We start from the raw sequence: 12,516 nt of genomic DNA, 5'->3' as shown, positions 1-12,516 counted from the left end.
CCCCCGAAAAGTTAAAAAACAAAACAAAATTTCCACTAAAACATCCGCTTCCTAATAAGCCGATATAACATGCTGAGCTCAGGCTGAGGAAAGACACCCGATAATCACTGATAATGAATATCAGACGCTTTGTTAACAAGTCTGCTTCTCTGCTGCTGTCCATCTGAGACCTGGGTCAGAGAGTGACATGCACTATGTGAGTCAGCCTAAATGAGTGTGTGTGTTTGACACCAAATGAATAAATCATGAGTGTGCCAAACCTAATGGGCACTGGTCAAGGTCTGACTCAGTATTTTTAGCCCGACTACTTTACTCGGCACGTGCCTTCTATCTACCAAATATACGAGAGCCCAATCGATTCTTGATGGGAAGCCGAGCTCCGGGTGAGGGGGTGGGCGAGGCAATGCTATTCCTTTTGGGTAGATAAGAGGATAAAAATCCTTTCAGCAGGCAACCACAAGTCTTGAAGGACGGAAGAAATCTTGCATCCAGTTGTTTTCCATAATTGCTTTCTAGTTTATGGGCCCGAGAAAACTGGGAGACAAGGCCAGATTTACAGCCCAGCCCTGACTAGCCAAAGGGGCCCTGAAATGCAACACTCCCCCTTAAATCGCACACGTGCGTGCGTGCACATCAAAGCAGCACCTTCAACCAGCCTTGAACAGTTATAGTCCGATTCAAAGTAGTCTGCTCTTGATTTATGCTTCCTTTAAAGCAGCGATCAGCTTTTTTTTAAAACCTTTTTTTAATTCAAGCCTTGTGAAGATAACATGCTTCTTATGCTTTACACTTTCACATGCACACACATTCTTCTGATGTGTTTCTTTGCAAGAGATGCACAGGGGCTATGTTTTGCTAGCACCACTTGTCAACTTTGTTGTACAGAGCTGACCATCACGTCCTGTCTTCAAACAACACCATAATTGCAATTTCCAAAATTAGAAAATATTTGTCAGGAAACACATACTTCACACATCTTGCTAAACAAAAAAAAACCCCTGCATGCGCCTTTCTCCGTGTCCTCTAGAAAACCATACCCTTACCACTTTACTGCAGTCACAAAGAAAACAAAACACGCCTTGAAGAAGAGCACTTCAAGGACGATCCCTCCTGAGATCTTGTAATCAGACCTCCTGTATGCTTTTCAATGAAATGCTCGAGTTTGAAGAGGGAACATTTCAAACCCTTACAACGGGTCTCCGACAGAGGAGAGAATCGCGGTGCAGCCAAATTCCAAAGATGCTTAGCAGAACACAAGCTCGGGCTCGTCAGTGTTTGATGCACTAAAGGCTCACTCCCACGGACATTCACTCACACTTGTGTGTGCGCCGGTCACTCAGCGCACTCCCGAAAAAAAAAGAAAAGAAAGAAAGGCATGTGCACAACTCGCAGATCCTCTGCCCTCTTCCCTCGACACTCACTCTCTCGCTCCCCTGCTCACCATCAAAGTTTGTTTACATTTGTGGGGTAAGTTTTACAGGTTACATCTAAAACTCCCACACAGCACGCACTCTCTGTTTCATTATATAAGCTCTATCAAAGCTGCACTCGCTAGATTTTCTGTCAGTTGTGGAAAATGCAGCTGCTACCATTAGGCCGAATTCTTTTATTCTACAGAGAATTCTGCAACTATATTTAACACCTACTCTGACAGCCTGTCCTGAGGGACACTTCCCATCAAAAAATAAGGCCGTGACAGCATCCTGTGGTAGTCATAATGCACAGTGCAAACACCTTATAGGAGCTGCTGAGCACGGTGGTGGAGATGTGATTATTTGGGCTCGTTTTGCAGTTGTTGAACTGACCATGAATGCCTCTGTATACCAAAGCATTCTGAAGTCAGATATGAGGCCATCTGTCTGAAGCTTGACTAAAATTGGGTCATGGTACAGGATAGCGATCCAGGCATGGCAGCAGATCTACAACAGAATGACTGAAAAAGAGAGTGTCGCAAAGGCCCAGCCAAAAGTCCAGTGTTCAACCTGCCTGAAATGCTGTGGTAGGACCTCCAGAGAGCAGTGCAAAAATAAATCCCTGCACATGATAATAAACTGAAACAACATCCGAAAGAAGAGTGAGAGACTGATAAAGTCACACATTAAACGATTACTTCAAGTTAATGCTGCTAACGGTGATTTTTCAAGCTAATGAGTCACGGCGTTTACTTAAGGATATCCCTTGATATACCCACCACACTGGTCACTTTGCATATGGCCAGCAATGTCATCGTTACAAAAATCAAGAGGTGCACTTTGTCCTACGGTGCCCTTCGGCAGGCAGCGCACACCAGATGTAACAGAGTCCTGGGTGAATTTCCAGCACAAGCTCTATTCTTGTGTTAGTTATTCACTTAATTATAAATTGTTTAAAAACGTAATATACAGTAATTATTAACGTCCTACGTTAAAAACAGAGTTTAAGATGGAACTGATGTAAGTGAATGTGAGCCTCGTTTTATATGAGCGTGCTTTGAGAGTCTAAATGTGTCAGCAGCAGGAGCAGCAGCAGTGTGGTAAGCTGTGCCTGAGGCCGATAGGGAAGGTACCTTATACTACACGTGAAGCAAAGAAGAGCTCCGCTCTGTGATTGACTGTTACATGCTAGCCTGTAATGAGTGAGTGTGAGAGTGTCTCTCTGGCTTTGGGGCATGACAGCACAGGAGTGCTACGCAGCAGTCTCTAATTGTTAGCAGGTTATTCATTACAGACGGGGGATGTAGTTCCTCTCCACAGGCACAGAGGCCATTCAGAAGAAACTAGACACTAAAGAGCAGGCTCATTAAATGTTATTTCTTCTGCGTCTCCGATGGTAGCTTTTATGTCATTTAGCATCTGTGAAGTCCAAACAGATGTAACTGGAAATGCCGCCTCAAGCACAAGTGCTTCTGGGTGATTCTTGTCTGTTTTCTAACTGAGGGACAGGGAGGGTGTCGCATGAAAGGTTAAACTTCATGTCACGAAACCCACGATGACAACTGGTCTGTCTGTGAAACATGGGCTATAATTTGCCTGATGATTGGACGTGGCACTGCCCAGTGTTTGGTTTCACACTGCCCCTATTCATGATGAATACGCCAGAGGTTAACAGAGGTTAAAGGTCATATTTTGTCATGGCTATAGATACATGCTACTGAGCAGTTAGCTGAGAGCAGACACAGACATTTCATTCTGCAATTTCCACGAAGCAAGTGCCGATGGATTTTAGGAACCCTCGTCTGTAAACCCTACTATTACTGCACATGTTCGTTCATTATACGCTAAGCGGAAGGAAGGAGGCCGGGGACTGGTGAGTGTCAGTACCACAGTCTAGGATGAGACAACAAAGATCCACGAATACATCAGGAAGATAACCTCAACCGACCACGTGCTCAGTGAATACCTCAGGCAGCAAAAACCAGAGAAAGAGGAGGAAGGAGAGGAACCATCATGGAAGGATGGGAAGTGGCTAACATCCAGAAGTCCTACCAGTGGCTGGACAAAGCTGGACTGAAAGACAGCACAGACAGCACTAATCATGGCAGCACAGGAACAAGCTCTGAGCACAAGATCCATAGAGGCTGGGGTCTATCACACCAGGTAAGACCCCAGGTGCAGGCTGTGTAAAGATGCCCCTGAAACAATTCAGCATATAATAGCAGACTGCAAGATGCTAGCAGGCAGGGCATACATTGAACGCCATAACCAAGTGGCCAGCATAGTGTACAGAAACATCTGTGCCGAGCATGGCCTGGAAGTCCCCAGGTCAAAATGGGAGACGCCCCCTATGGTGGTGGAGAATGACCGAGCTAAGATCCTGTGGGACTTCCAGATACAGACGGACAAAATGGTGGTGGCTAACCAACCAGACATAGTGGTGGTAGACGGCCGTGGTGGTAGACGTAGTGATACCGAATGACAGCAACATCAGGAAGAAGGAACAGGAGAAGCTGGAGAAGTACCAAGGGCTCAGAGAAGAGCTTAAGAAGATGTGGAAAGTGAAGATAACAGTGGTCCTAGTGGTAATCGGAGCACTAGGTGCGGTGGCTCCCAGGCTAGACGAGTGGCTCCAGCAGATCCCAGGAACAACATTCGAGATGTCTGTTCAGAAGAGTGCAGTCCTAGGAACAGCTAAGATACTGTGCAGGACTCTCAAGCTCACAGGCCTCTGATAGAGGACCCGAGCTTGAAGGACAGACCACCCGCAGTGGCGAGATGGGAATTATTTTTAATGATATCAGTGGCTATTGTTTGATTTTAATTCATAAACTGTACCTATGGGGTCTGAAAAGCTGCAAAGCCAATGTGTCTATTAGCACCTGTGTTTTAAAAGGAGGCTCCTCTGCCTTAAAATTGAAGTTTGACTGTATAGAAACCTACAAGAAAGAAATTGTTAGAATCTCGCTTGATTTATGACCTCGGCAAACACTTTCCTACTGAGCTTATGGTCTTAATCACTGGTTACAGCATGATATCCATTTTGTAAATTATAGTTTCATTTAGAGGAAAATGAATGATTACGTAGGGTATGATTTAGGACTGGCGTACTGTGTGATGGCAAGTTTCCACCATGCGCTTAGATCCCAAATTTGTTGGAAAAAAACGCCCCACAAGTTTATAATTTTGCCACCGCAGCAGTTTTGAAGTCAATCAATATGTGATTGAAGTGAAGACTTTTAGTCGTAAATCAAAGGCTTTAGCAACAGTTTTGCATTGACTGTCTAGGAATTAAAGCCACTTGTATACACAGTTGCCAATTTTCAGACTAAAAATTAATGGACAACTGACTGATAAGCGGTTTTATGGCAAAGTGAGGCCTGTTGCCTTATTATTTCACAAGCAGCAGCATATCTAAAGCTGATTCCGAGTGTTGAATTTGCAGTTTAGGTCTTTCACTGTTGCATTTCAGCCTCAGACAGTGCGAGTGATGGAGGCCATTGTTAGGCTGGAGAAGCAAAATAACACTAGGAACACTAGGAATAACCAAATCAACAGTCTGATGCATTCTTAAAAGGTAGGAATGCACTGGCCTGCTCAGCAACACCAAAAGACCTGGACGACCACAGGAGACAACTAAAGTGTATCATTGTCAAAGTCTACAATCAAGAGACAGAGAAGGTTTAGACGAGGCGCAAACCACTGCTTACACTCAAGAGTGAGAGGACCAGATAAGACTTTGCCAGAAATAACCTGAAAGAACCTGCTTAAAAAAAGTATTTGAACAGATGAAACCAAAACACATGGTGTTATCTGTCAAATGTGGCAGGATAAATGTTACTGCATGTGCACACATGTCTGCCTGTGGACCCTGGTCACTGGTGTTTATTGGTGATGTCACTGCTGACTGAAGTGCACAGGGCCATACGCTCTGCTCAGATTCAGACAAATGTTGCAAGACTCAAGGCAAAGCAATCTGACATTATCAATGGACAAGTCTGTCACCTGATCTCAGCTCAGAAGAGCATGCTTTTCAGTTATTACACACAAAATTGAAGGCTGAGAGACCCACAAACAAGCAGCAACTGAAGGTGGCTGCTGTAAAGGCCTGGCAGAGCATCTCAAGGGAGGAAACGGAACAATGGGTGACGCCTGTGGGTTCCAGATTTCAGGCAGTCACTTGTAGAGGGTTCATCCAAAAGAATCATCTGATTTTAAAGCGCTTTCTGCAGCTGTTCTTTGGTAATGGTTGAAACACATAGTGTGCGAAAGAGTGGATTTGTAAGTTTCAACACCACATCTTTTATGTACTTTCATGTGGTGCAGTGCTTTACTTGAAATACCTCAAGGTCTCAATACCTCTTTTAGATTCAATTTAGCCAGTGAAGAGAAACTAATATGGTAGAAAAATGCTCTTCACATAAAAACAGAAGCCACTGAGCACCAATACGACCAGTACCAGTATCAGCTGCATGTGGCATGTCACATATATTTATTACAAAATCCTGACATGCATATCATTCATCTTGTTTTCCTTTTACTCTCAAAATTGATGTTGTCAGTGGATGTGAGCTGGCAACTTAATCGCTCTGATCCCTGAGTAGATGAGACCTCTAACTAATAATTTCCACAGCTGGATCAACAATTACTGACCCAGAAAAGAAAACCACGAAACTTACGTGAGACTCAAAGTTCAGCAGGGTTTTTTTTTTTAAAAAAACCTGCAGGATTACTCTTAAGAGAGCTTCAGCTCGATACAGAAGTCTAACGTTTGTGATCTGACTGGCTGCATCTGCCTTTCAGTAAATCAGGTGATGACTTCCTCTCAGGCTGATGTGGGTTTCCTCACTTTGCATCAGTTTGCCTATCGACGTAGGCCTGCACAGTGTGCTTTGGCTATAATGCCTCTGTTGACTTCGCAGTATTTCTGCAAAGAATCCAATGACCACAGCAGCCATGTTGGTGTTATCTGGATTGACCGGCTGCACCATATTGATCTGTAGCTGACTGATGTTACATAAATCAGTTTGATTTGGCAAAACAGCACAAGGGAGAGCCCTCGCAGGCACCTGCTCTCGCAGCGCCATGGGTATTATTTGTGTTATTTATGGGGGGAATTTATGCACCAACATCCCTTCTGTGGTTTTTATGTAACTGTGACTCAGTAATAAGAGCAGGTTTTGTTAAAATATGATCAATTTGCAGTGTGAAAAGAATTGCACAAGTTTGTTTGGACAAATGCCTGCGTTGCTCCATCTGTGAGGTTATAAGTTCAACCTCTACATGTGGGTTTGTCTACGTTCGTCTAGTCCTGATATGACTCATGTTTCGGGGACCCACATATGTTTACACGATCACAGTATGAATCTGCGTCTCCCTTATGAGGACAAAAAAAATATTTATAGGTGTTTTAGGATTAGGGAAGTTATGATTGTGTGGATTTGTTCTGCTGAGGTGTAGATACACAGCTGTGTGGAGCAGCTGACCTCACTGTTGTTTTAGGTTGCCCCTTTCACTCCTTTACAGATCACACTTCCACAAAGCATGCTTATCCATCCCACAGAGCAACTGCATGTCGCACCAGATCATCAACATCCAGCCCCTCTGTGACCCTGATGAGGACAATCTAAAGAGGATGGATGGAATATTTAATTATTTCAAAAAAAATTATTAATTATGTGTAAAAAAAAAATTTTTTAAATTATTTCATAGTTCAGGCTTTAAAGGGTTAAAGTATTGTTTTGCGTTTGTGGTCATTTCCATCTTTATTTTTATCCTTACAATCAGTTGATTTTATTGATATTAATGGGAAGGTTAACGTGTTCAAAGTTGTTTCCTCTTTTAGTGTCTGTGTAAACGTGTCATTTTTAAACACTGCTCAAATGAGTATGATTATGACTTACAGGTAGATCAAGGCTCGCAAACAACATAAAAGAAATGTATAACAATCAATGTAAATAGCTGATGATGATATAAGCTGTATGACATACAGGATGGGGCTGTTGCTATTCCATCTTTTTCCCATAACTTACACGTTCCTATTGGATTTCTGATGGTGCCAAATTGTTAGCATTTCCATATGTTCACAAATATAACTGTACAAATTCAGACTCAGGCTTTGGCTTGCATCTAATAAAAAATAGAAATGATACAGGACGACACGACTAGTTCCACAAGACGCTTTAAACGAAGCTTTAGAAAAACATGTGGATCCACTATTCAAAACAAAAACTGCTCTTCAGCCACAAGAGACGATGAGTTAGATAGTAGCGTGGGAGCCGAGATGAAGGCCTTAATCTCTGAACAAACTAAACAACGTATTGTTCCATAAGCCCTTCCTATTACAGTACTTGTTGCTACAACAGTCGGGATTTCTTCTCCCACGTGAAATGCATCATAGTTTGCAATTACAGCAGTATCAGGTTTAGCAATCAGAAGTCCGGAGTTTACTGACAACTCTATGATGGGAAAAGAATTTGACGCTAATCAGGAATCAAAGAGTTGCCAAGAAATTTTGCTGATTGTAGGTGTTGTTTTTAAAGCGACTTTTTAGCTAAGGTCTTAAATATGAAAATGACACACGTGGAGGATATGAAAATAAAGAATGTAGCACACTAAAGAGCGCTGCTATTTTTTTGGTAGCCGAACTCATTAAAAATGCTAAGATTTACTAGAGAATTGTTTTTTGAAATGGTGTAAAAACAAAAAAAGGACAAAAAAAACAGAGAGAGAAATCTTATTTTTCTGAAACCAACAATATGCAGAGAAAGCCTTTTTTAGGCGATGCACTACGGAGGAAAAACTGAATCCTTGACCCCTTCAGTGATAGGATCCAGCAGCAGCTCTTCTTTGTTGGTAGGAGGCAGGTCACTTCAAATCAATACAGAGAAGAGAGTTGCTCTTTGTTCTAATAATATGCTTTTGACTTTTACAGTCCAGATTTACACCAAACTGAACATTTTATGGGAGAATTTGGACGTGTTGGATGTGTTAGTCAGCGCTCTCCACCGCCATCATCAAAACACAGAGTGCAGAAATATGGGGGAGAATGCTGCTCCCACCCTACAGCAGCGCTTTAGAGGAATAGAGAATAAAAGCCACGAAGAACTGAAGCTGTTCAATTCAGTGCAGTTTCATTTGTACTGAACAATAACCTCAAAGATATCTGACTTTATAAAGGGAAACCCAACGATCCAACAGTGCCTCACCGAGCAAGCTCCTGATGACACGTGCCATCGTTATGCTGTTTTTTCATTTTATCTATCAAGATAAACTTATTATGGTGATTTTCATGGTTCATTTCTCACTTTTTGCCTTCTAAATATAAGGTTTGCTGCTCATGAGCTGGTCAGCATTTCGCATCTTTTACTCTTTAGCTTGTGCAATTTCAACTAACCAAGAATGACACAATTTGGCGCTGGATTATAATTTTCTTACTTTCATACTTAAATCTAATCTGCGTGATAATTTTGTATTAATATGCAGTTTATGATGCCTGACATGCTGAGAAAATGCATGTCCGGCATTCTGTAAAAGGAAAATATAGATTTTTTTTCTGTATTTTCCGTATTTTAAAAAGAAAATCAACAGCTATAAAACCAGCAACATGCTAAAATATTTCTTTACTCACCTTCGCTGGCATTTGTAACAACGGCATGATATTTATTACACTTGATTCTGAATCCAGTTCAAGTTCTGCTTGGTTTCTGTGGATAACAGGTAAAGCCTGTATAGTGTTTGCCAACTGCTGCTATCAGCAGAGCCATGTTCAGCGCAGAGCATAAGTCCACCGAGAGCGGTGTGAGGAAACAAACCCACATTCCTTACATTTCTCACTGGGTAATGATTAAATGTGCCATGCCGTTACTTAACACGTGGAGCTCTGATGTGGCTGATGTTGTCCGTTTCCCCTGCTGGAGGACTTTGAGGGCTTTGGGACATTTTTAATCTGTTATCAAAAGTAACTTTATTCCCATGAGAACCTGGTAACGGCAGCCCAACAACAACAACTCAGTGACCGATTATTCAGCCACATAATCATAGGCTGCAGGTAACATAATGTTAAACTGAGCTGATAAAGGCTTTTTATTAAATTCTTTACAGTAAGGAGGGGTGAGCAGAGACTCACTGTGGCTTCTTTGTTTCCTGGAGCGGTTCACGCAGGAGTCACCGTTCTGTGATTACATCGATGGAAATTGAGTGGTTCCCACATCGACCTACACCTGAACCAATTCCACTTAACAGCTGCAGTGAGTGTGCAAGCATCCATCAGGACGCCCTGGATGTTAGGCCACACACTCGGCACAATCAACACGGGAAAACGGATGCACCGCAGCTAAAAATTGGTTTGGACTCAGAAGCTAACAGGCACACGTGGAGTGACCCGTGTGCAGGTGAAACTGCTCTGCCGATCACATCCCAGCAAATCCTTCTGATCTCATTTGCACCAGAGAGAGAGAGAACTGAAGAGGGATGATGTCGGGTAGTAAACACTGATGCTGACGAAGGCCGATGCCCAGTCAGAAGATCAGTGTCCCCCCCCCTTCCTGGCTGAAGTTTCCCTGTAAATGAATTGAGTGCTACTGGAAAACCCCTTATTCAGCCAAATGAGGTCATAAGTTTACTGTAGAGAGTTTACACTAACAACAAAAGCCGCAAGAAAAACTATGATATGCAAAATATCACCTAGATGAGGTTGTTTTGTTTTGATTGCTGTTGCAAAAATAAAAAAATCTCAAAAACAATTAGATTTAATTTAATTGACTGGAGAACACAGTCAGTTAAATTAAATCTAATTGCTCAGCCTGGGTACAGAATTCATGAATAGACCTCAGGGGGAATTCCAGAGACACAAATAGACCATCAGACCAGAGATAATTCAGATATAACAGAAAAAGAAAGCGTGATATTATTAATGAGCTCTCGATGCAACGCCCGCTGGAAGGCAAGTACCCCCGTTTATTATTATTTGAGAACCGTACGGCTTCATTCTGGACCATTCAATAATTAACCGTTAATTAGCACATCACTTCCAAGCTGGAAGGCTGATTCTGCTGCTCCGAGTGACATCACATCCCCGTAGGGAAAAGATTCAGTTATAAAGTTAGCTAATTCCAAATCAGCTTCACTGCAAACAAGAATTCCTCGTGGGCAAAGTGATTAACAATCAGGATGCTTCCCTCTTCTCTCTGCAGCTTAGGCTGCTCTTTGACAGCGCTGCCTTAAATCTCAGTGCATTAGAGAGCATTTTAAGGTTACTGGCATGCAAATTAGTCAAGTTTTCCCTGGAGAAATCGGGGCTGCGTATTAAATGCTAGTAGATACACGGATCTTTGAGCTGAAACCAGAATTGAGGTACTTTCACTTTTATAAAAGGAACATTGTAAACAAATCTAAACCCAAATCATAAGCAGACATGAGGTGAACAGAGAGGCAAAGTTAACTTTTTTACACTAAAAGTGTCTTTAAATAGTAGGAAATGTAGAAGGAAAAAACACTTGTTTACCTGTGTTTGTCCACCTGAAACTTCACTTCTCTGCTCCTGATCCCATGCACGCCCTGTTTCTCTCTGTCACCCTCGCTACTGATGATGACATCACATGACTCGTGTTTCCCAGCCTGCGATGGCAGCTGGGAGGTGCGTGGATAAAGAGGAAACGGCTTCAGCCACTGACCTGCAGGAAGACTTTACACTGGTCTAAACAGATGGTTTGGTCCCATATCAACATTTTGGACTAAGCTAAGCGAGCTCTGTACGTTCCTAGTTACACTACACCCTTCCCTCCTGCTCACTTCTTTGTGCACTGTGAGCCCTCTCAAAGGCCAGTGTGGTCAGACTGGTTCTTCCAGTTCCAGAAACAAAAGCCCCCGCATGTGAAAACGCTTTGAAGCCTTCAATGCAGACCTTAAATAAAACTCCCAGCTTCACTGGACAACGGCAACGCAGTGCGTCTGTTTGCTTGAGGATAATAAGACAATCAGGAGGGATTTGACTTAGGTTACAAAGCAGACAGCATAAATGGGGAAAGAAGGATGAATGTATGAAAAGAAAATAAGAGGAAGATGGGAATGAGGAAGAAGTGGAAAATGAGGGCATGCGGAGGGGGATGAGTCTGAGTGGACTGTCTGGACAAGAGTCTGAGTGTACGTCTCCCTTCCTGAGAGGCTAAGTCACTGGACGGGTTCGACACCATATCAAGTTACACATCTCAAACTAAAGATGCTGGGATCTGAGAAGGAAGAAGAGAGAAGACATTGTTCTCTGCTCTGTAACCAGGAGAGAGTGGCTCCTTTCTTCTGTCCTCACCATCCGATGTGGGCCAATGAGCTGAGGTGGGTATCCGGACCAACGGGTGGGCACACAAGAATCTCAGCTCATAAAAGCACCTTGCCAGCCAAGGATGCACTATGTTGAGACTGGCAAACTATTAAAGGCATTCCAGTGGAGTATGATGTTTTATGGTGCCCCTTGGCCTGCTGAGAGTAATCTGAAGAAAATCAGCAGAAAAATGAAAAGAGGGGCTAACCCCATCAAAGCTGGACAGCCCAGCCTAAAACCTGAGCAGGTGCTCCAGTACCCCTGTCATTACTGTATGTGTGGGCCCCCAGAGGGCCTCAGATTTCAAAGGCAGTCACTCCCAGCTGGCTGATAGAGAAGTTCAACCAAAAAGAAGAAAAAGAAAAGAAAGAAAAACAAAGTAAGAGACGGAGGATCCTAAAAAATGAAGGCAGTGCATCCATGTGATTGGCAGCAAGCATTGCAGAAGGAGAGGAGACAAAGAAGAGAAGATAGGAACGTGTCAGAGCCTGCTTACAGTTACTGTACCTGTATGACCAATCAACTAAACAACAAAGTCATTGTCAGCTAGACTCATTTCCTCTGGCTTATCTCTTCTGGACAATGTCATCACTGGAAAGTGCTATGGGAGGTATGCTGGCTGTCTGGTTCTTGAGAAATACCATTATCCTGTTTTAGACCGGAGCTTACTGTGTCTGCCACACAGGAGTTAGCTCTTGTAAACAAATTTTGCAACTCTGTCTGTAAGGATCGGGAGACGTTAATGCGATTAGATAACGCAACTTTAAAAACTGAAGAGTCACAAGT

At 42.9% G+C, this 12,516-nt stretch overlaps 1 protein-coding gene across 3 annotated transcripts in view; it reads right to left on the bottom strand.

The window, feature by feature from the left end:
- n4bp3 (NEDD4 binding protein 3) overlaps window positions 1-12,516 on the bottom strand; it is a 26,632-nt gene that overhangs the window by 7,582 nt on the left and 6,534 nt on the right. The window contains exon 1 of one of the 3 annotated variants that reach the window (XM_005927959.3): window positions 10,918-12,510. The exons of the other annotated variants lie outside the window; for them this stretch is intronic. The gene's annotated coding sequence lies outside the window, so the exon portion shown is untranslated. Of the gene's footprint in view, window positions 1-10,917; window positions 12,511-12,516 lie in introns of those variants that run through there. 3 annotated transcript variants of the gene reach the window in all.

Source organism: Haplochromis burtoni, unplaced genomic scaffold (assembly GCF_018398535.1).
Source record: "Haplochromis burtoni strain Fernald_Lab_line unplaced genomic scaffold, NCSU_Asbu1 Contig_10, whole genome shotgun sequence".
Lineage (NCBI taxonomy): Eukaryota > Metazoa > Chordata > Actinopteri > Cichliformes > Cichlidae > Haplochromis > Haplochromis burtoni.
Note: the sequence above shows the minus strand (reverse complement) of the source record. Positions and strands in the feature narration are given on the sequence as shown.